The sequence below is a fragment of the Sus scrofa genome, chromosome 10 (assembly GCF_000003025.6).
Source record: "Sus scrofa isolate TJ Tabasco breed Duroc chromosome 10, Sscrofa11.1, whole genome shotgun sequence".
Classification (NCBI taxonomy): domain Eukaryota; kingdom Metazoa; phylum Chordata; class Mammalia; order Artiodactyla; family Suidae; genus Sus; species Sus scrofa.
The window spans coordinates 65,817,645-65,839,731 of NC_010452.4; the positions used below are offsets into that span (position 1 = coordinate 65,817,645).

At 42.9% G+C, this 22,087-nt stretch overlaps 1 long non-coding RNA gene across 1 annotated transcript in view; it reads left to right on the forward strand.

Moving 5' to 3' along the window:
• The window catches only part of LOC110255726, a 37,496-nt gene continuing 25,467 nt past the window's right edge, over positions 10,059-22,087 (forward strand). The window contains exon 1 of the long non-coding RNA XR_002336437.1: positions 10,059-10,717. This is a non-coding gene — a long non-coding RNA (uncharacterized LOC110255726). The remainder of the gene's footprint in view (positions 10,718-22,087) is intronic.

The following is a 22,087-nucleotide window of genomic DNA, read 5'->3' on the forward strand; positions in this document are numbered from 1 at the left end:
CCCTCACGGCTCAGTGGTTAACAAACCCGACTAGCATCCGTGAGGACGCGGGTTGGATTCCTGGCCTCACTCAGTGGGTTAAGGATCATGAGCTGTGGTGTAGGTCGCAGATGCGGCACAGATCCCGAGTTGCTGTGGCTGTGGCTGTGGCCAGCAGCTGTAGCTCCAATTCGACCCCTGGCCTGTGAACTTCCATATGCCACGGGTGTGGACCTAAAAAACAAAAACAAAAAAAAGAAAAGAAAAAAAAGAGGGCATATCTCCAATTTTCATCAGCACGTCTGGGTCACAGACTCAGGAGAGACTTCATTGCAAGCTCATATTCTACCCTACTTGCTGCAAAGAGCCTTAGCTAGTTTAAGGATGTCAAAATCTTAGCATATCCTATTGCTAAAAGCTCTGGTTTTACATGCGGTACCGTGGTACGACTTTTATGCCTTAGAACTTTCCATCTTGCCATCTTCCAGCCTTTGGAAGACATGTTTTCTGCAGTATTTACTTGGAATATTTTCCCATCATTTTTGTATTCTATTGGGTAACTTGGAAAGCTTGACTAATATAATCTTTCAGACTGCCAAGAACTAACAGGCAGAAATTAGATCAGCTAAGTTTACTCTTTCTCTTAATAAATATTTTGTGAGACTCTGCTGCAGTCTGATTCATGGACAAATGTTACACAAGGCAGACTTTGCCTACTTTCTAGCCTCTGCCTAAAATGCCACTCTCAGCAGCAAAGTGATGTGTTTCTCTGTCACCTCTAGGTACAGAAAGAAAAACTTTAGTTTGGACATTACTGAGTCAGGCACACAAACCTAGAGACCTCGCAGGTCTGTAGTGAGGCGAGGAATGCGGTAGGTCCCAGGGTTACGGCTCAAACCCCGTGTCTTGCACTCTTGGGGCTCATTAATGACTTCTAAGGCCTTCCTGTAACCACTGGGACAATTAATTTAATTAAAATCAACCTAATTCAGCCAACATCCGGTTCTGCTAGAGAATATATTAGATACTCTCATGCATTAAAAAAAAATTTGCTTCTAATTCAATAAATATTACTGGAAATCAGCTATCCACGTGGAAAAGGTAAATGACATTAAAAAGTAAATTTTACCTAAGGTGGAACTACGTGTAAAGAACAAAACTTTAAAATGTGGAGGAAAAACACAGAAGAGTCTCTTCATGTCCACAGGGAGGGAAAAATTAAGTCCGATCAGAAAGGAAAAACACAAATCATGAATGCAATCAGTTCATCAATCAATCAAATTTAATATATTTAAATTAAATTAAAACAATTTAAATAAATATTTAATTATATTAAATTTTTGATTAAAAATAACAAGCCACAGACGGGAGGAATAAAGAGACTGACAGTGCATACAATTAATACAAAACTATCAACCAAAGTAGAATTTTACAACATAACTCCAAGAAGAAGACCAAAAAAGGGGAAAAAAAGGGAAAGATAAGGAGAACAGAACACTTCACAGAAGGTGAATTTTTATAGGACAATAAAATGATGCAGACGTGTTAAAATAGTGGAAAAAAAGGGAAATAAACTGAATGTCCATTGGCAGCATTGGTGAGTATAGTTTTATATCGCTATAAACGAGAATTTATTATTCCCTGGATTTTTGTTTTCCTGAGGTTGTTCATTAAAATAATCTCGGTCTGTCTTTCCAACAATTTAAACAGAGCCACTAAAAGGATCTGGTGCTATTCATTTAAGTTAAGATGGATGTGACAGTTGAGAGAAGCGACGTTAGTATAATTTTGTTTACATTTTTCTCAGAGCAATGTGTTTTTTTAAGAACAAAAGAACGGGACTAAATCAACTCCATTCATGCAAAAGAAAATGGCTGCTTTTGCCAAAGATCCTGATGTGCCTGAAATCTTAGGTGTCTTCAGCCAAGGCAGGAAAAAGCTAAGTGGAAATACAGTTGTTTGTAATTGTAAATTTATGTGCGAGTGAAAGCTAATCTCAGGGAAGAGAGGAGAGTTCATGGAGCATAAGATCTGAAGAAAGATCACTCCCAGAACACAAATAGGAGCGGAATGAGGGGACCCGTGGATATCCATGTGCTGGCTTGGGAGATGAGCAAGACCGTCAAGTTTAAGCGCTGTTAGGAAGGGGCGTAGGGAAGAAGGTAATTAGTCCAGATGGTTGAGTGCAGAGGAAAAAAAGAAAAAGTCCAGCCGTGGAAGGACGGTACCACCGTTCAAAACTAGGCATCGGATATCATTCCCATTTAATAGTTTTTAGTATCACCCCATTGTCTATATTTTCGGTTTCATACTCTTTCTGGGGATAATTTGGTAGGATTGAAAAGCCACCAATGTAATTCCAAAGCTTTTGCACAGAGCGTTTTTATTGTCACGTTTTAAAGTGTTCTTGAGGCATGCTTGTGACAGTTTCTGCTGTGCAACCAAGTGATTCAGTTGTACGTGTACACACACCCATCCGCGTTCAGATTCTTTTCCCGCAGAGACTACCGTAGCATACGGTAGAGCTCCCCGTTGGCTAACCCTTGCGTATACCTCGGTGTGCGCACCGCATACATCATTTGTAAGACTCTGTCCCTCCCTCCCTCCTCTGTGGACACACTTCTCTCTTCCAGGCGTCCACCGAGTACCATGGGCAAAACGATGACGCCATCAAAGGCCCCAAGATCCAGTTTAAGATAAATCCTAAGGAAACCCTTTAATGCTTTAAAATTCGTATGGAAGATGCAGACGCTGCCTGCTGTGGGTGACTCGAGTGCTGTGCTGAAGCCTAAAGCCTTTGGGTCAGACCAGCAAGGCATCCCACCTCCGTGGTGACAGATGCAAGTTTCTCATCTTTAATGAGTGGTTGTGAAGCAAATCGTTGGCTGAAATGAGTCTGTGATTTTACAGTGTCCTCGTGTCTGTAAGTTACCATCACAGTCAGCTTCAGGGAGTTTCTGGTGGTGGCAGGGGAATGGTTGAGATTGCTTTTCAAGATTATTTTGAAAAGTTGCTCTGTTCATTCTTTTAAATAACATTGACCATGTGATAGGATTATTTGGCTCCATTTAGCAATAGGCGGTGCTCCATTGAAATGTTTTCAGGTTGTAGACAAAATAATACAAAAATGAAACACCTTATCAATCTATAAATGGATAATGCGTGAAGTACTACTCTAATACTTTACAAAATTCAGAAGCAAAATCTGTTAAACCTGCTTGAAAACATTTGTGCATGCCTTAAGCAAGATATGAGAGTTTATTTATTTCTCTGCTATCTAGCTGCAAATTTCTTTTCCATTTTCTTTCTTTACTTTTTATTAATGAAGAACCCTTCATCTTCAATTTCAGGTCCATATTTTTATATAGTTCCTAAGAGGAAACTGGTAAATAAAAACTGATGAGGGCAATACCTTTATTTCTCTCTGATAACCACTGTTGGGGAGGGGGCGGTGATGGTGGTCAGCCCCCTTTACGTCACAAAAATGCAGCTCAGAATTTCACATTTTACTGGTACGAGAGACCTTAGTCTCTCATATTTTTTTTTTTCCCAGCCTACAATTATGAAACAGAAGACTAGACTGTGGAAGTTAGGAAGATGGCCTCTGGCCGTCTAAAGCAGTCAGAGCTGGCTGTCCAGAGGAAGAAGATGAGCCAAGGGGTACACAGAAGAAGGGAGCAGCCAGTGAGCTGGGAGAGGAGGCGAGACAGACAGGTGTAACGGTCCGCAGTGATGACTCATGGACCATATTGAACAGGAAACGTAGATGGGCTTTTAGCGTTTTCACTGGAACAAACCAAAGCACCGCATCACGTTCTCAACCCTAAAAGGATGCCGGCGGTAACACCACATAAGAAGATGTAGCCAGTTTTCCCAGCTACTGCAGTTTTTTTTTTAATTATTATTTTTTTTTACAGCAGATTTAGATTCATAGTAAAATTGAACAGGGAAGGTTCGGAGATTTCCCATTTACCCCTGACCCCACACAAGCCCAGCCTCCCCCATGACCAGTGTAAGGCACCAGAATGGCATGTATCTCTATATACCTACCTCTCTCCGTATATCCGTCTCTGTCTGTACATCAGATGAGCCTACACCGACACATCACCGTCACCCAAAGTCCCTCGTTTACCTTAGGGGTCACGCTGGTGTCGTAGAGTCTGAGGGTTTGGACAAATGTTTAATGACCTCTGTCCACCAGCACAGTGTCGCACAGAGCAGATACACGGCCAAAAACATCCTCTGGGCTCTGCTTCTTCAGTCCTCCCTCCTCAACCCCTGGCAACCACTGATTTTTTTTTTTTTTTTTTTTACTGTCTCTGTAGCTTTGCCTTTTCCAGAATGTCATAGAGTTGGAAGCATACAGCACGGGGCCTTTTCAGATTGGCTTCTTACTTGGCAATAGGCATTTAAACTTCCCGCATGTCTTTTCATGGATGAGCGCTCATGTGTTTTTATCAGAGTGATATTTCATCGTCTGATGGACTATGGTTTATCCATTCACCTACCGAAGGACATTCTGGTTGTTTCCGAGTTTTGGAAATTATGCATAAAGCTGCTATAAGCCTTCGTGTGCAGGGCTTTGTATAGGTGTGTTTTTTTTCTCATTTTGAAGTTCGTAGTATAGTTGATTTCCAAGGTTGTGATAATTTCTGCTGTATAACGGAGTGGTTCACATGCATCCGTTCTCTTTCAGGTTCTTTTCCCACAGAGATTGTCACAGAGTGTTGGGTAGAGCTCTCTGCTAGACGGTGTTTTTAACTCTTTTGAGTAAATACTGAGAAGCAGTCACTCCCGTTTTAATCAGGGAATGACAGAGGTCCTGGGATATCAGAGGGGAAAAAATGGAAAGAAAGTGGAAACGGAAGCTGAAATGGAGCTCCTGGATTGAGCAGTATGTCCAGAACATTAGCAAGTAGAGGAGAATGGTAATCCAGAGAGCTTCTCACCCATGAAATGAGTATTTTGTGAGCAGGTTAATCTTCCTCTACCTACAGAGGCAGGATCTGGATTAGTCACACCCTTCAAGTGACAGCCTTGCCAAATCGTCCTCAAGATTAACCAAAGAGTGTGTAGCCTTGCAAAGCAAGTTCAAATATTAAAACAAACATCCTTCCAAGATGCACGTCCTTTCCACTGACAACCCTTCTGCGTGATATTTTCACCTAAAGCATTTTGCTCAAGATGGAAATAGACCTTGCATGTGCAGCACCGTTATTTTCATGTCAGGGGACCGATTACAGCGATGGAGACGTTTATAATGTGTCATGCCTCCCAGCCTAAAAGCCACATTTCTGCTAAAATCATGTCGTATTTCCTTCCTCGCATCCCCAACGATGTCAACAATCCGATCGCGTTCCTTTTTTGTTGTAAAAGAAAAAGAAAACGTCAATATGCACAATCATCCCACTGAAGTCACTTAAAATCCAGGCGCAGATAATAGCCTCTGGCAGCCACCGTAATGCTCAGTATTTTTATGATTCAGAAACATCCACAATCAGGTTAAACAAATAGTATTTTTTATTAAATGTCACTCAGTCCCAGGGCTGCTTAGTCATCTGTGCCCTCCTCAAAGACTCAAAGACAGGAGTTACAATCCAAAGGCAGCTTGAGTTGGAACCGACAGATCCTGTCCGTGTGTCTTACTCTGGATGTAAAAGAACCACCGCAAAAAACAGGTCGGGGGTAGGGAGCCAAGGGCCTGAGGAGAGAGACTGGGAGACTTCGTGTTGTGCATTTAAGGAAAGCAAGTACTTTCCAGAGCTTAAAATTTGTTGGCAAAGAAACTTACAAACCTCGCGTCACTCTTTCATTTAAGAATCCATGCATTTTCTACATCCAGAAGGATACAGGCATCCTTCCTTTTGTTGTGTTTCTCAGACCCTGCATTTCTTACAAATTAAAGGCGTGTGGCAACCCTGCGTCCAGCGACGCTGTCGGCACCATTTCTCCAAGAGCCCCGGCTCCCTTGGTGGCATCATTTCTCACTGGCTCACTATTGTCATTTTGGTTACAGGGATCTGGGATCGCTGCTCTTTCTGACGTCTTGTGATGGTTTGGGGGGCCCTGGACCACGCCCATCTCAGATGGTGAACCTGATGAGTTGTCGAAGTGACCGCAATTGATTTAGACTATGGCCTATAACTTGATAAAGCAGCCGTCCCCTGGCAGTCCTTTTTTTTTTTCTCTCTCTCTCTTTTTAGGGCCACACCCAAGGCATATAGAAGTTCCCAGGTTAAGGGATCAAATTGGAGCTGCAGCTGCTGGCCTACACCACAGCTACAGCAACACCAGATCTGAGCCACATCAGTGACCTACACTGCACTTATGGCAATGCTGGATCCTAACCCACCGAGAGAGGCCCGGATCTAACCTGCGTCCTCACAGACGCTGTGTTGTGTTCTTGACCCACCGAGCCGCAACGGGAACTCCTCTGCTGGCAGTCCTTGAGTGAGCTGGAATGTTTCCAGGCTGGTCATCTACATTTGAAGCTTAGGCGTTGTGTTTCCTCTGAACTCCTCCCTGATCTAAAAACCACGCCTCCTCTATCAACCCTCACGCACACATAGCTAGTGATCGATTTGCTTGTCTCCACGACTAGACTGTTCACTCCTGGTTTACTGGGCACCCGGCGATGCCCAATAAATATCCCTTGAACAAGTGAATGGGTAGCATGACATTGATTTAACTGTGTTGTTGTTTTTAACACGAAGGATGCCGATAATACAGTTAAAACCACAGAGGGCTACCCTGTAAATCATGACTCATCTGAACTAGAATCTCCACTCCTAAACACCCGTTGTGTTCCTGCTGATGTTTCCAGAGTAAATAGAGATCAGGCTCCAGGGAACTCCCCATCCCTTGCAAGAACACACATGCATTTGATGTGTGGAGAAGTTTTGCAACATTTGATGGCTGGAGAAAGCAACGTAGGAGTAAAATAAAAATAAAGCTAGAAATTAAGAAGTCGATTAGAAATCACTATTGGAGGTCTGAGCATCTGATATAAAATTATTATGATTTATAATCTCTTCAAGCAAGAGATTTTTTTATGAGCAGCAATAAGTGATGTGTGTTTGATGATGAAATTCTAGGAAATAATTCTGTCATACCAGGGCCTGAAATATAGTTCGAAAGTGTTTCGTGGATGCGAATATTAATGTCATCATTTTTGGAACCATGTATTTTTTTAACACTGTCACTCCGTTCCATTTTGACACTTCCATTGTGTTTGGCGATACTGGGAAGTTATAATATGTTCACTGAATTTTGAATCAAAACTATGGTAAGTTACCTAAAATACCTACTAGATTTCCAGTTTAGGAAGGATAAATCATACTAATTTTTATGTCAGATGCTCAGACCTCCAATAGAGATTTCTAATCGACTTCTTAATTTCTAGCTTTATTTTTATTTTACCCCTACGTTGCTTTCTCTAGCCATCAAATGTTTCAAAATCATCTTAAGGTGTCATAAGCAGAATTGCGCTCGTGGTGAAAACCTACACTCCTTAACATCCTTCAAAAAGAACACAAATTGCTAGCAATATCCAGTGGAGGATATTTTTATTTATATTTACACGGTTCAGATGGCTGCGCATGTAGTGGGAACTTTTGGATTAATATAAATGGTTGTGTCATAGTTCCCCCAAGTCATAGACACCAGGGGGGACGTAAGAAGTGGTCCGTGGTTGCAGACTGGTGAGCAGTGGTGAGGTTTTCTCCCTAGTATCTAGTTTTGTGTCTTTTTTTTTTTTTTAAAGTTTGGCCTGGCATTCTTAGCAGGCATCAGTATCTGTACATTAGAATTTCTGTATTTGAAGCCTATGCAGTACCAATGTCAAATTGGTTATAAGGGGTCTAAATTTGGAAAGTTCTTCACAAATTTTAAATGATGGTTGAGTGGTTCCAGATTCCGATTCTGGCTGATGAGGGCAGGACTGACTCCCTCCCTCTCAGGGCTCAGGGAGGAGGTGAGACGCCTGCTGTCTTTCACCCCCACCCCCCGAGTCACCACCGTCTGTCCACCCACAGCCCTGCTTCCAGAACAGCTGCCTGGGTCCGTTATTTTGACTAAGACATATCAAATTGGAATGTTTGAAAATGGACGGAATATATTCATCATGCCGTGTCTCAAATGGTCAGGATTCCACCGCTGAAGAAGTTTCAGGAACCAACCTTGGGTGAAACAAAATACCGTGAAATGTGCGTGTGTGATGAGATTTGTGTTTGGCTCTTCCAGTTTCCAACGTTCTCCTCTCTTTCAAGCCAACCTTCGCCTCTGCCGTGCTGCATTTAAAACCTGTTGGCCATTTCCTTGATCGTCTTTCTGTCAAGAGATGGAATCTAACTCCCTTCCTCTGGAACATGGTCTGGGCTTAGGGATGAACAGAATGAGGTCGAGATGCTGCTGCGTGACGTCCTTCTTCCTTTTTATTCAGGGCCGCACCGCCGCATATGGAAGTTCCCAGGCTAGGGGTCCAATTGGAGTTGCAGCGGCCGGCCTACACCACAGCCACAGAATCTGAGCCGCGTCTGCAACCCACACCACAGCTCACAGCAACGCTGGATCCTTAACCCACTGGGCGAGGTCAGGGACTGAACCGGCATCCTCATGGACACAAGTCAGGTTTGCTACTGCTGAGCTGCAAAGGGGACTCCGATGTTGCATGATTTCTGAGGTCAGCTCCTGGAAGGCAGTCGCCTCTGCTTTGTCTCCTTCTCTGTCTCTGTGTCTTCCTGTCTCCCAGGATGCTGGCCACGATTCACTAAGAAAGCCCCAGCTAACGTAGAGTGAACTAGGGTAATAGCAATACTGTGCCATTTGTCCTGGCGGTAGAGTATAAGTGGGGTGTGCGTGTTTCCTTTCTGGGTAAAACACTGAAAACCCCATATTTTTCTCCGGAGGATGCAGCTGGGGTTTCCCCAAAGGGTGGTGTCTCTACCTGTCTGGGTTCCTGAAACACAACTACAGCCAACACACACATGCAAGGCCTTGGCACTTTGATTCCTATTAGACTTTCAAAGGAACGGCGTGAAAATAAGAAATGCAGTCAGAATTAAAAGTCTAGTATTTTCTTCCTGCCCGCGTCACCTGGCAACACCCTTCTTATTCTCTGAGACAACAACCTTGCATGTTTGCTGGAAAAAATGCCCTGGCCCTGAAAACCATCAAGCAAATCGATTTTTCTTTTTATATCTTATTTTCATTTCTACGTGTATAGAGAAGATAAATTACATGTTAGACAGATTTTTCCATCTTTTTGGTACATCTAAGTTGAGGATAAAATATTGAAGAATTGGCATGGCTTTCCATTACCAGGAGTGGAATGCATTAACATTTAAAACTCACTAATTCTATTGTTTAAATTGTTCTCCTTCTACCTCTGACACTTGGGCAAGTGGGCAGCAAACCGAAAACCGGGAGGAATCCGCGCTCTTTGTGTTTGGGGTGGAAGGCAGAGAGGGCAGAGCGGATGTGGCCTTTTCCGCTCCAACGTCTTCCATTTTCTTTGCTCTTCCCTGTCTGTCTTTGTGAAGAGACGGGTTCTTCTAAATTTCCCCTCGCCCGAGCTTGCGTGTCACACGTGACAACATGCAGAGACTGTCCATTGGTGCTCAACTGCATTCCTGCCAGGAAAATCTAGACAAGCTTCACGTGGTTTCTCATTTCTATGGGGCTCACTTTTTAGCTCCAGTAAGACTGATGACAAAAAAACTATTTTTGGTGCCTCTATGAAAGAGACACGCTGCAGCCTGTTATTTTCTGAGCTCCTGCTGTTTGGAGAGGAAAGGGCCCACACAGCCCCTTTTGAGCAAATAGCACTACCTTTGCTTCCCTGGGTGGCCTGTCCCTTGTCTCCCCACTGGCTGAAGTGCATCTCACATCAAGGTGAACTAGCCCTGCGGGTTCTCGAGCTCCTTTTGTGATGCCCCAGACTCTGCATCCCTAAAACTTTCTAAAAAAAAATCTGCACGTGTTGATCGCGGATGTCGCTTTAATACCTCCCTGGGGGAGGTTCTTTGGAAGTGCTCTTGCCTCCATCCTGCTCAGTCTCTGCTCCCACAAACACAGCAGCTCCTTCCACCTTCACAGTAAGGTTTGGCCACGTGGAGAAAAACGCCTAAGGGTCTCGTAATTGGTCCCTGGGTTTTCCGTAACTCAACAGCAGTGCCTTTGATAACAAGAGTGGACTCATCTTGTCAGCTATTCATGAGGAATATTCAAGAAAGAGAACACAAAGGCATAGGAACCAGGCAGAAAACAAAACAAAACAAAAACCCGATGAGCACAGCCAAGGAGAACAGAGTGAACTTTATGAAATCTCAAGCACGAGTCCACAGGATGCATATGAGAGGAACAATGGGGATATAATTAGAATCCTTTGGGGAATAATTTATGTCAATTCGGAGAACAGAAATTAAAATAACTTCAAGGCTTTAAGCTTAACTGACTAATAGAATGTAGTGCCTTCAAATTAAGGGAAAAAAGGCGAATGGGAAGAGATTTAGAAAACTGGGATATGTTTTGGAGGAGGGAAGAGAAAATGGGCAACAGGGATAATTCCAGGGTGGAAAATATTTAACGTGTACCGGAGAAAAGGGTGACCGTAGTGGCTATTTGTGTGTGTGTTTCTACGGGAGACTGGTTTAAGAAGAGGCACAAAAGTTAGAGAAGATGGATCAAAAAATTGCAAAAGCATGTCTGTTCGAGCCCAGCCACGGCTTAGGAAGCCTTGGTAAGTAGTGAGCACGTGTGGTGCTCAGTTGGTAATTCAGGGTCCCTAAAGCTGCGGGGAGAATTCTTGTTAGGGTGGGAAGCATCTATCATTCTTAACTCCTTCCAGACTCTCCTCCCTGCCACCTGACACCCACATTCACTCTATGACTATGTCCTGTGAATTCTGCACGGTGGGATATTAAGCTAATATTTCGTATGTGCTGCACACAAAGCGAGGTGCTTGGATGATCTCGGTGAGAAGCAGCGAGGTCTCCAGTTCGTATGGGACCTACCCTCCAGCGGTAGAAAGAGGGACTTTCTGGTCCCTGTGAGATGTTAGGGCCCCGTCAGCCCTCAGGGTCTTTACCTGGGCAGTATGTTGTTTATTTGTCCCTCCTAAAATTAATTTTCAGATTAACTTAGTGATTATGAAGCTAATGTACTTACCTGCTCTATCCAACACTTTGAAAGCAGGATTGTCTGTTATTTACTCTTGACTATCCAAAGCTTAACTAAGTTTGCCATATGGCCGATTCTCCTTTCTAATTCTAAGCTGATGTTTATCAGTAAATTCTCAAAGTTGAACGTGATGTGGGTGGGTTTATGTGGAGTTCTTCCTATTTAAATTTCACTTATTTGCATCAGCTAAATCATTTATCTCACTTTAACGAAGACTCCTATTGCCAACGTTGTTAGGGTCCGTGGTGGGCTCTCTTAAAAGCGGGGTTGCACCTCCTGCACCTGTGGCCTGTTTGTTATCCTGGGCAGCATTTCCTTGATGCCATTTAGCCACTGGTGTTACCCAAACACTGGTCTGGCCAGGCGATCTCATTCTCCACTTGAGTGGAATCAAACAGATGACTTGTCGTTGGACAAAATAACGGGGCCTATTTTGAGTGCTAGAGTCTGCCAAGCATACATTTTTGTGGCTTTTAAAAATAATATTAAGCCAAACTAGATCTCAGAAATGTAAAAGGTACTAACAGCAAAGCACACGAACCTTAAAGAAATTTGAGTTTCGCTGCATTACCAATTCTGCTGTCCTAACCCTTTCAGCAACAATTGGTAGCAATGTCTAGAAATAGGCGCTACAAAAAATGAAAGCAAATTCATTTCTGTCATGTGGTGAACTTACAATCCAAAGTTCCTATCTGTAATTTCCTGTGCTGTTCGTACATTGATCTCAACAGGATTATTGTCTGTGAAATGATAACAAGATATGAAAGAGAATTTCCCACCGAGACAAAGAAATCTCATTGAATAACTGAAAGGTGATATCTACCCTGAAGTTTATTGTAAATATATGTGCCTGTTGGATTTTTTTTCTCCCTTTTTCTGTAAGCCCTGCTTTTCATGGGGCCATATATCTGAAGCCCTGAAGCCTTCAGTCTTACCAGCACAGGTTCAAGTGCATTAGATGCTCAGAACCTACCAGAGTGTGTGTACACAGCAGGAACTTAATAAATAGGTATACACACATCCCTTTCTATATTTATACAGACACAGAATTTGTTCCTTTTGGGTCCCAATGGAGGGACTTCAATTCTTTAAGTATATAAACTGGTTTCCTCAGAAGAATCTGTGTTTGCTCTTAAAAGTATTCTGGCTTTAGTAGCTATATTTATGTCTATTTTTTAAAAATAAAATACTTTAGTTTTTTTTTTTTTTTTTTTTAGGGCAGTTTTAGGTTCAACGTAAAAATTGAGAGGAAGGTATAGAGATTTCTTTCTTACCCCTCCCCCACCACAGGCACAGCCTCAACTCTTAGCAGCACCACCCACCTGACTGAGACCTTTGTTCCAACTGATGAACTTACCCTGACACATAGTCATCACCCAAAGTCTGCAGCTTACCTGAGGGTTCACTCTCGGGGGTCATAACATTCTATGAATTTGAACAAGTCAATAAAGGCATATAATAACCATCACGGTATTTTATTCTATTTTAATTTTAATTTTTGGCTGCCCTGAGGCATATGGGGTTTCCAGGCCAGGGATCAGATCCTGAGCCACAGCTGCAACCTATGCTGCTACTGTGGCAACGCCAGATCCTTCACCCACCGTACCAGGCCGGGTATTAAACCTATGTCCCAGGGCTCCAGAGATGCTTCCAATCCTGTTGTACCATAGCAGGAACTCCCAGTATGTTTTTTTTGTTTTTGTTTTTTTGCTTTTTAGGGCCATACCTGAAGCAGATGGAAGTTCCTTGGCTAGGGGTCAAATCAGAGCTGAGCTGCCAGCTGACACCACAGCTCCGAGCAGCACTGCATCCTCAACCCAGAGATCGAGGTCAGGGGTCAAACCCACATCCTCATGGATGCTAGTTGAGCCACAGTGGGAACTGCCCATCACTGCATTTTAAAGAGTGCTTTCATTGTCCTCAAAATCCTCTGTGCTCTGCCTGTTCTCTCCCCCCTCCCCCAGCCTGTTCCCTCTCCCCTCCCCCAGCTGTGGGCAACCGCTAATCTTTTAATTGTCTCCATAATTTTGCCTTTTCCAGAATGCCATAGAGTTGGAGTCATCCAGTCTGCAGCTTTTTCTGGTTGGCTTCTTTCGCTTAATAACATGCATTTGCGTTTCTTTCCTCCATGTCCTTTCATGACTCGATGGCTCGTTTCTTCTCAACCCTGAATAATAGTCCACTGTTCACAGGACCACAGTCACCTAGTGAAGGTGACAGTTTACCCGGGTCCATGACCTAGGGAAGGACGTCGTGGATGCTTCTAAGTTTTGGAAAAGATGATAAGGTTGCTATTAATGTTCATGTGCAGGCTTTTTGTGTGTGCACATCAGTGTTCAACTCCCTTGGGCCGACCCGTTTTAGAGCTGTTCTAGTTCCCTTCCTTTTTGAGGTCAGTTTTGACTTTTTCTCACTTATTCAAGGTACACCAAGTACTTCCAAAGCATTCTGTTTTTCCTTGTTAGCCAAGATTCCTCGTGTCTCCTGCCAGCAGAGACCTCTACTAGGACAGGCCCTACAGTTGGGCCAGAGCCGACCAGCATGATTTACAGAGTTCTGGAAACAAATTCATTCTGGTTGTGCAATTCCACACTCAGCGCTCTGCTTGCACCAGGCTGTATCAGCCTGGGAGGCTGACAGTAATGCATGGGAAGAAGCCTGTTCTTATCAGAGCATAAGGTATCAACTCTGCACTCCCTTTGTACCTGGTACGATTATCGTGCTGTATGACCCGTGCATGGATGACTTACAGCTGGCCCCCGGCACACTCATGCTGCACGCTGACATGAAGAACTAATGGTTTCAGATCTGACATTTATTTCACATCACATATGGACCGGGAGGGGGAAAGTCCATCTTCCAGAAGATGCTTTATGTTGTTGACTCAGACGTTGCCATTTTGCATATCTGTGTAATCCCTGGTGGTGATTGTGGGGTCTGGAAGCTTGAACTTCGGTTCTAGGTAAACCCTGGTGATTTTCTCATCAGTCCACGCCGACTTGGCTGACTCCTCCATCCTTTAGATGCTAAGCCTTGATTGGTCACCCAGGTGTTCACCCTACATGGTCTTAGGGCAGTCTGGGCCAATTTGTAACCTACCAATCCAGTGGTTGGGAGTTCGCATACTTGATGTTTATAGTTTTTCTCTAATTTTAAGTAACCTTTTCATAGTTTTCTGGTACAAAAAATTTCTTAGGTGTGCTCCTGTCGTGCTCTGCTTGTTGGAAAGAACTCTTTCAAATAATTCACATGTTTAGATACAGAAAAGGTGTTCTTGCCATGTTTGTTCACTGTTGATGTATTTGTTTACTTTTGTTTTTCCACGGAGTTGGTTTCCAGAATTTCTAAAGAGAACCTTTTACCTGGCTTTTGATCTTTAATATTCAAGCTGAGATAGTTATTGTTTAAATTGATACCCCGCCCCAAATCGGTTGTGTTAACTTGCTGGGCTGTTGTAGAAATTGAATGAAACAAAGTCTATGATTTCCACACATAGAAGCAATTTTGGGCTGGCAGAGTCCAAATCTTTTCACTGTGTGGACACAAAATCGAGGTCCAGATAGTGATTAAATTACCGGGGTTGTGTAGCTAATGAAAAACCCTGTGAAGAATATAACATATTTTCTAAATGCAATGTGTGAAATAAGCACATAAAAACGCTCCAGGAACTGTAACATCATATAAAAAGGAGGATAATTTCTTATTACCATTTCCTGGAACCCTTTCCTTTGTTCCCAATATGATGCACAGGGTGACTGAAGACCAGAAGTAAAATACATGATATTCTTTGTTTGAAGGTAAGATACACAAACTGTGAATCCACTCTGACAGAGTTACACAAACGGGAAGAAAACCTTTCAGAACGTTGTTTATATCTGCCATCACTCACTCATTTTTTTTTTCTTCTCTATAAAATAATGGCATCTTTTGAAGTCAAACTAGTGATAAAGAAAAGGAACCTCTGGGTACACGTGAGAGTGTTTCCATGTGTTTTTATCTTCATTCCCTCTGGAAGGAAAATAGGAAATAGATAGATTGCCGTAATGTGTTTGACCTTATTAAGAGGTGTTTTGCATGTCTATTGAGGAGTCTGAAAAGAATTAGAGATCGATGCTTAGAAAACTAAGGATATTCATTGATAGTTTGCATCTTCCCTTCAGCAGATATTGATCAAGCTTCTGCATGAGGCACTGTTCTAGGTGCTGGAGATGCAGCAGTGACCAAAAGCCAAAGGTGGGGTTGGGGGCAAGGATAGAGCTGCTGCTTGAGGAACAGGAAGGAGGCCGGAGGCTGCAGCAGAAGGATCGGGGGAAAGGGTGTCGGGGTGAGGCTGAAAGGAGCAGGAGAAGGTGTGACTCAGCCTTCAGCTGTTGAAGGGCTTGGCTTTTCTGCTAATGGAGAAGGGAGACCTTTTCAAGGCTCTGAGCAGAGACATATGCCTAGGGTCACACTAGCTGCCATTCTGAGAAGAGAATCTAGGGGACAGGGACAGAGGCCGTGCGACTGGTGAGGCAGTTGTTTGTGAAGCACAGGCATGGACAGTGTGTCTTGGGTACAAGTGGGAGCACAGGGTGAGGTGAGCTGAGCCTGGCTCCAATGGGGCGTGTTCATTTGTTTATTTATTTATTTATTTATTTTGAATTTGCTTATAATATTGATGGAATGACCTAGTAAGAAGAAAAGGGGAGAAAAGGAAGGATTTTTTTTTTTTTGAGAAAATCACTGCATCTAATCAGTTTTCTAATGGGTTTCCCTACTTCCTTGGGCTTAGAAGCAATAGCTCCCACGGCAGCAGGCAGCGGCTCACTTATAGGATCTCATCCTACATCCAGGTACTTAGAAACGTGGCTGCAGGTTAGAGATGCCTTAGTATTTAGGGCAGGCTCCCCCTCCCAGGAGCTGTCCCCCAATGCTGCAGATGACAACAGGCAATGGAGGAGGTGAACTTCCCTTGTAGGAACTGCCTCCAGTGATGGGCTTTGGGGTTTGCTTTTGCAGTTGAGGGTCACATGACCAGAGTGTTTACTCATATGAATAATTAACTTGTATGAAATTGCTTCTATTAAAATATAAAAATATGTGTACCCCCCCAACATTAAAATTTAAAACAATTTCTGTTCTTTTCCTAAGCTTCATTCATCATTTGGGTCAAGACATGTTTGGGATGGGCTGGGAGGTGAAAGGAAGAAGGAGAATAACAGGTTTCACAATAAACCACAACTGTAACCCTAAACAAAGGGCATTATAGGCGACCACGTTTTTTAAAGTTGGCGTAATTATACAAAAAACATTCTGCTCTTTTTTTTTTTTTAGGGCCCCGCCCACCGCATATGGAAGTTCCCAAGCTAGGGGTCGAATCGGAGCTGTAGCTGCCAGCCTACCCCACAGCCACAGCAGTGCAGGATCTGAGCCACATCTGTGACCTACACCACAGCTCATGGCCATGCCAGATCCTCAGCCCACTGAGCAAGGCCAGGGATCGAACCTGCATCCTCATGGATACTGGTTGGGTTTGTTAACCACTGAGCCACGATGGGAACTCCCACAAAGCACATTCTTAATGTCTAGGTTTCTGGAACATTCCTGGATTCCAAAGGATCGCTATGGGGCAAGTGAAATCTTAAATTTTATTTACTTACACACTACCTTCTTTTCTGCAATTTTCCTTATAGTGCAGTTTACTGCCATTAGACAGTTTTTACTGAGACTATCTGAAGCTACTGGAAAGTAAAATGTGGCTGTGTGTTTAAATAATGAAGACAAAGTAGATTTTCCCCTTTCTGCTTATTTACATTTCCACTATAAAGTTAAACAGAGTAACAGATTTTATGCAAAATGTTTGCCAAAGACAGTTACCTTAGGTAATTTGTAATTATTTGAAATCTCCAGAAAACATGTTCTCTATGACTTAGGAGTAGTTTGTTTGTTTGTTTGTTTAAAGCACAGGCTTGGGAAATTCTAAAAGAGACATGAACAGGAATTAAAAATTTAGCTAATCAGATATATTAAGAATTTAGTTGTGGAGTTCCCGTCGTGGCGCAGTGGTTAACGAATCCGACTAGGAACCATGAGGTTGCGGGTTTGGTCCCTGCCCTTGCTCAGTGGGTTAAGGATCTGGCGTTGCCGTGAGCTGTGGTGTAGGTTGCAGACACGGCTCGGATCCTGCATTGCTGTGGCTCTGGCACAGGCCGGTGGCTACAGCTCCGATTCAACCCCTAGCCTGGGAACCTCCATATGCCGTGGGAGCAGCCCAAGAAATAGCTAAAAGGACAAAAAAAAAAAAAAGAATTTGGTTGTTAATCTAGGAAAGCTCTTGAATTGTGACAGTCAATCTTTGTGTTACTTTTCACGTGAAATGATGCTACTGTAACCACAGCTTTCAAAACACCTTCACCAGGCATTCAGCATGAAAGTGGAACTACCCGCATATGCGAAACCCTCCTGAGGTGACAGTGTACCTGGAAAACACAGATGTAGACTGAGAAGGGCCATACTTCATGTCACCACCCTGGGGAGCAAGGAAAGTAACTCTCACTGCCCGGCCAGAGTGCCTGTTGCGAAAGAGAACTCCAAGAATTTCTTATGATTTTCTAACACTACAGACACCCCAATTTCTTCTTCTTAATTTATCGATTCCATGTTATGGCTGCACTCGTGTCCGAGGTCGGGGATCAATCCCGAGCCTCTGCAGCGGCTAGAGCTGCTGCCCTTGGATTCCAGATAACCCACTGCTCCAGGGCAGGAACTTCTGTTGTTTCTTCTTTAAAAGAAACATTTCCTGCACTTAGAGGGGAGATGCGATTCGTGTGCTAGCTGGCTTGTGACAGTTAAATGCAGAGAAGATGAGGTTTCTAGATAACTGGGCCTCAGATCTGGGAGAAAGAGCATAGGAGGAAATTACCTGATTTAGCAAAAATGAAAGCAAAAGGAAAAAAATGACTGTATAACTTGGAGTCAATTAAAGGCTGTTCAATGACCCATAACCTTAACTTCATCCTTCCCTACAGTAATAAAAATTAGTAAAGCCAAGGTCTGGAATAAGCACTATGAAGAATTATAATATCATCTGACGATGGATAGATAGATACATAGATAGATACATAGATACATCAATAGAGTTAATTTGCTAAGTACTGTAAGACAGAAAAGATTAGCACACTAAAAATTAGCAAAAGTATCTAAAATATTTTTGATAGTCCTCAGTTGATCAATTAATCAAATTAACCCAACACTGAAGGATTGAGAGACTGGCATTGTGATTCAGAATGCTGGCCCAGACTTCAGGGCACGTCATGTGGTACAGGCCCTTAAAAAAGAAAGAAATTCTGTTAGCATAGAAAGACTCATAGAGGAAATAAATGGGTGATGCCTCAGTCATGGAGCCAAGAACCTGGAAGATGTGTTGGTGTCCTCTCTGACCAGATGGCATGTGAGCGACTCTGAAGGGTAGAGAACAGTGCAGGCAGTAGGGATGCCCGTGCAAAGGCCTGGAAGAGGAGTCAGGATGGCTGGGGTTTGAGGAACTACTGGCAGAGTGGATGGAGGTGAGGCTGAGATGGAAATTAGGGAAGTTCTTCCAAGACTGTCTTGGATTCCTGATGTGGAGTTTGCAGTTCATCCTATGTTAATTGGAAGACATTGATTGGAAGACCTTGGCCAGCTGCGCTGAGTCAGGGGGAGGAGTTAGAAGACAGTTGCAGGCTCTCGGTTAAGGAGTCTTAATGACATCCACTAGGATTCCAGCAGTGAAGATGGGAGAAAGGTCTTGACTGTGGAAATATTTTGAAGCTAAATCCAACAACTCAGTGTGATATGCAGGATTTAATGAATACCCGTGACATTCACTAAGATTCTGAAAGATGCATTGGATCTTGGAGACCTTAAGAGCAGAGTAGTGTGGCGGGAAGGAGAGCCCAGGGCAAGGCCACCTCCAGAAGGGGCTGGGAAGGAGATTCTGTGCCCCCAAACCTGCTGAAAAGATAACACAGAGACTGACATGCAGCCCTGTAGGAATGAAGCAGGGTGATACCACCATCAAGCTGTCCACCTGCTTCCATTCTCCTCTGATGGTGGCTCTGGGCTGATTTTAAGCCCTCCCTGGACCCCACTCCCTATTTCCAACAAATGACCACCCCTAAGCAAACAAAGTGTCCTGGGAGCTTCCTGCTTGCAGTGAGCTTGAAAATGGGCTGTTAGGAACAATGTGAAGCCTTGGAACAGATCCCAAGTCAGAGGTCAGAAGACCAGTTGTCTTAATGACTGTTGGAAGAATAACCTTACTGGCCAGTAAGTATTACAGCTAAAGTTAAAATCACCAAATGCCAGGCCTGGTGTTAGGTTCACATTTGCACATTTATCCAACTAAAAATCACGGGAACTTTATATTTTATTGTAATTGTCTACATTTTTTAGTGGGAAAACTGAGACTCATAGAGGTTCCAAGAAGAAACATCAGGATCTCAACTAGGTATGCTGGTTTCATCAAAATCATCTATGACCCAATACGGAAATTTCAAGAATTTGCTCCATTTGATAAGGAATCTGCAAAAGTCCTTAACAATCTGTCTTTGCTGCCATGACCACACTTAGCACCCAGCTCCATCCTCTGAATCAGCCATGTGGTAGAAAGGGACCTGGATCCAGTGTTAGTTTTCAAAACCACACACGTATCCACTATCTCCTTCCATCCATCTTTTTCAAAGCCCTGAGTGTGGTACTCCTGTTCCGTAAATTATCATCATGCAGACCAAAATTGCATTCAGCAGGAGCTTGGCTTTGATTACAGATGTGCTGACTCAATCTCAAACTCAACTGCTTCCCTTGAAAAGAAAGAGTATCACACTTCAACGGAAGTGCAGTTGCAGCCATTGCTTCATCTTGTGCAAAGTGAACGTGGAGTAATGTCCAGTTGGATTAAGAAAAGGGAGGATTCTCTTTAATTTTTTAGGCGAGTGACTTATGGTCCTGCTCTATATTAAAGTTTCTAGAATGTATTTTCTTATTTATCAGTACTTTAGAGTCACTATTTTTTCCTCCTGTAGTTACTAAGGCTTTGGGAAATCTTCCACTAAATGCAGTTGTTTACACTGCATGCTAAACTTGAATAAAAATCAATTTTGCAATCTCAAAACACATGTTCTATGACTTGTACAAGAGGAGGTTTTTGTAGTAATGTTTCCCCATCAAGAGGGGTGGGAAGAGAGAGGGGAACAGAGAGAGGAAGAAAGAGAGAGAGAACAAATCAAGACCCATTCTTCAGTTTACCATTTGATGGGCACAGTCTCAACTATTTCCAACAGCAGAAACTAATGCCTAGATGATTTTGCTATGCAAATAAGAGGAGCTAAGAAAGGAATAAGAAGGTACCTCTAAACTTATATGGAGTGTTCTATTGTTATGTTCACTACTGTATTGTATCATCCCCAAGACTAGTGTCAAAGTAGTTGAGCAGGGTGACCATTGGACTGAGGAGGCTCTACGGCCACACCAAAACTGAAGCCAGAGTCAACCTGCAAGAGTCTTAGAAAGCAAAACCTAAGCACTTCCGTTACTGTGTCCAAGCTTGGACTGCTCACTGCATGACAAGCCAATAAATTGAGAGATGAGGTGTTGGGGCAAGAAATAGCAATGATATTTGGAAAGCCAGCAGACCAAGATGGTGGACTAATGTCCCAAAGAACCAAGTTATCCAAATTAGAATTCAGACTTCCTTCATACTGAAAGGTGGAGGAAGTATGGTTGATTGTTGCAAACTTGTTGCTGCTGGAATCCTTTGTTCCTGCAGCTATCCACACAGGTCAGATCACGATGTTCCTATAAACTTCTGACAAGACAAATGTTATTCTCTGTTCGTCAACTTTTTAATCTCTGTATGAATGTAAAGTGTTATACCCTTAAAGGTCAGAGCCTTGAGAATGGGCTATCCTGTATATTTCAGACTACAGGCAACATTCTTAACTTGTGGCAAAAGCGACAGAATATAAAGCTTAAATAAAATGAACAGATCCAAAATGCAGTCAATTTCGTTCTTCCCTAATACACAACCGGTCACAAAATCCAACTAAGATTTTTCCAAATAAGGCAAATACATAAGCTTTAGCCAAGCAAATAATTGCTTTGCTTTGCTTCAGTGTCTTCTGCATAAAAACTGCCCCCTCCACCCCTCAGCTCCTATGGAGTGGTCCTACTCCTTGAGTTTGGTGCTGCCCAATTTGAACTGATGCATACTCAAACTCTGGAAAAAAGGTAGCACACTGCAGTTTACTTCTTAACACTATCAATCTACCACTTTCTGGAAAGGTGATTTCCTACTTTCTAAATGGCAGCCCCCCAAGACGGTGCAAAAGTTTCCACATTCTCCAACTTTTCCTAGAAAAAGACATCCGTGAAACACAAGAAAACATCATACCCAAAGCCCTTTTGGAGCAATATTGTTAAATTGGCTTTAATAATGAGATGAAGATGATGAATAATTTTACATTATATGTGCATGTTCAAGGAGCAGTTAATGGAAATTGATAAAACATGTGATGAAAATGTGGTCACACCACACATTACGGCTTAACCAAGTCACAACAATTAACTTGAAAATGATGAATGTACCTTCCTTAAAGTAAAAAACAGAGCTGCCATTTCAAACTCCGGCTCAAGACATTACTGATACAAACATGACCACAGTGCTTTCTGTAGTTATTCTATAGATGTATCTGTAGGAATTCCTCCAAGCCCTCTGTCCAAGAAACACTCAATTCTGTCCTAAGGGGTGAAGGGGGCAGATTTTCCAGGAGAAGTGTTCATTGAAATCCTCTAAATTTCCAGAAATGTGCTAATTTTGATTCAGGAATAATACATTTTAATAAACCTTAATTCCTCAGCAATTAAGTTCCAAATGAATAGCCCTCATCCTCTGCATTTAGAACATGGACGTCAC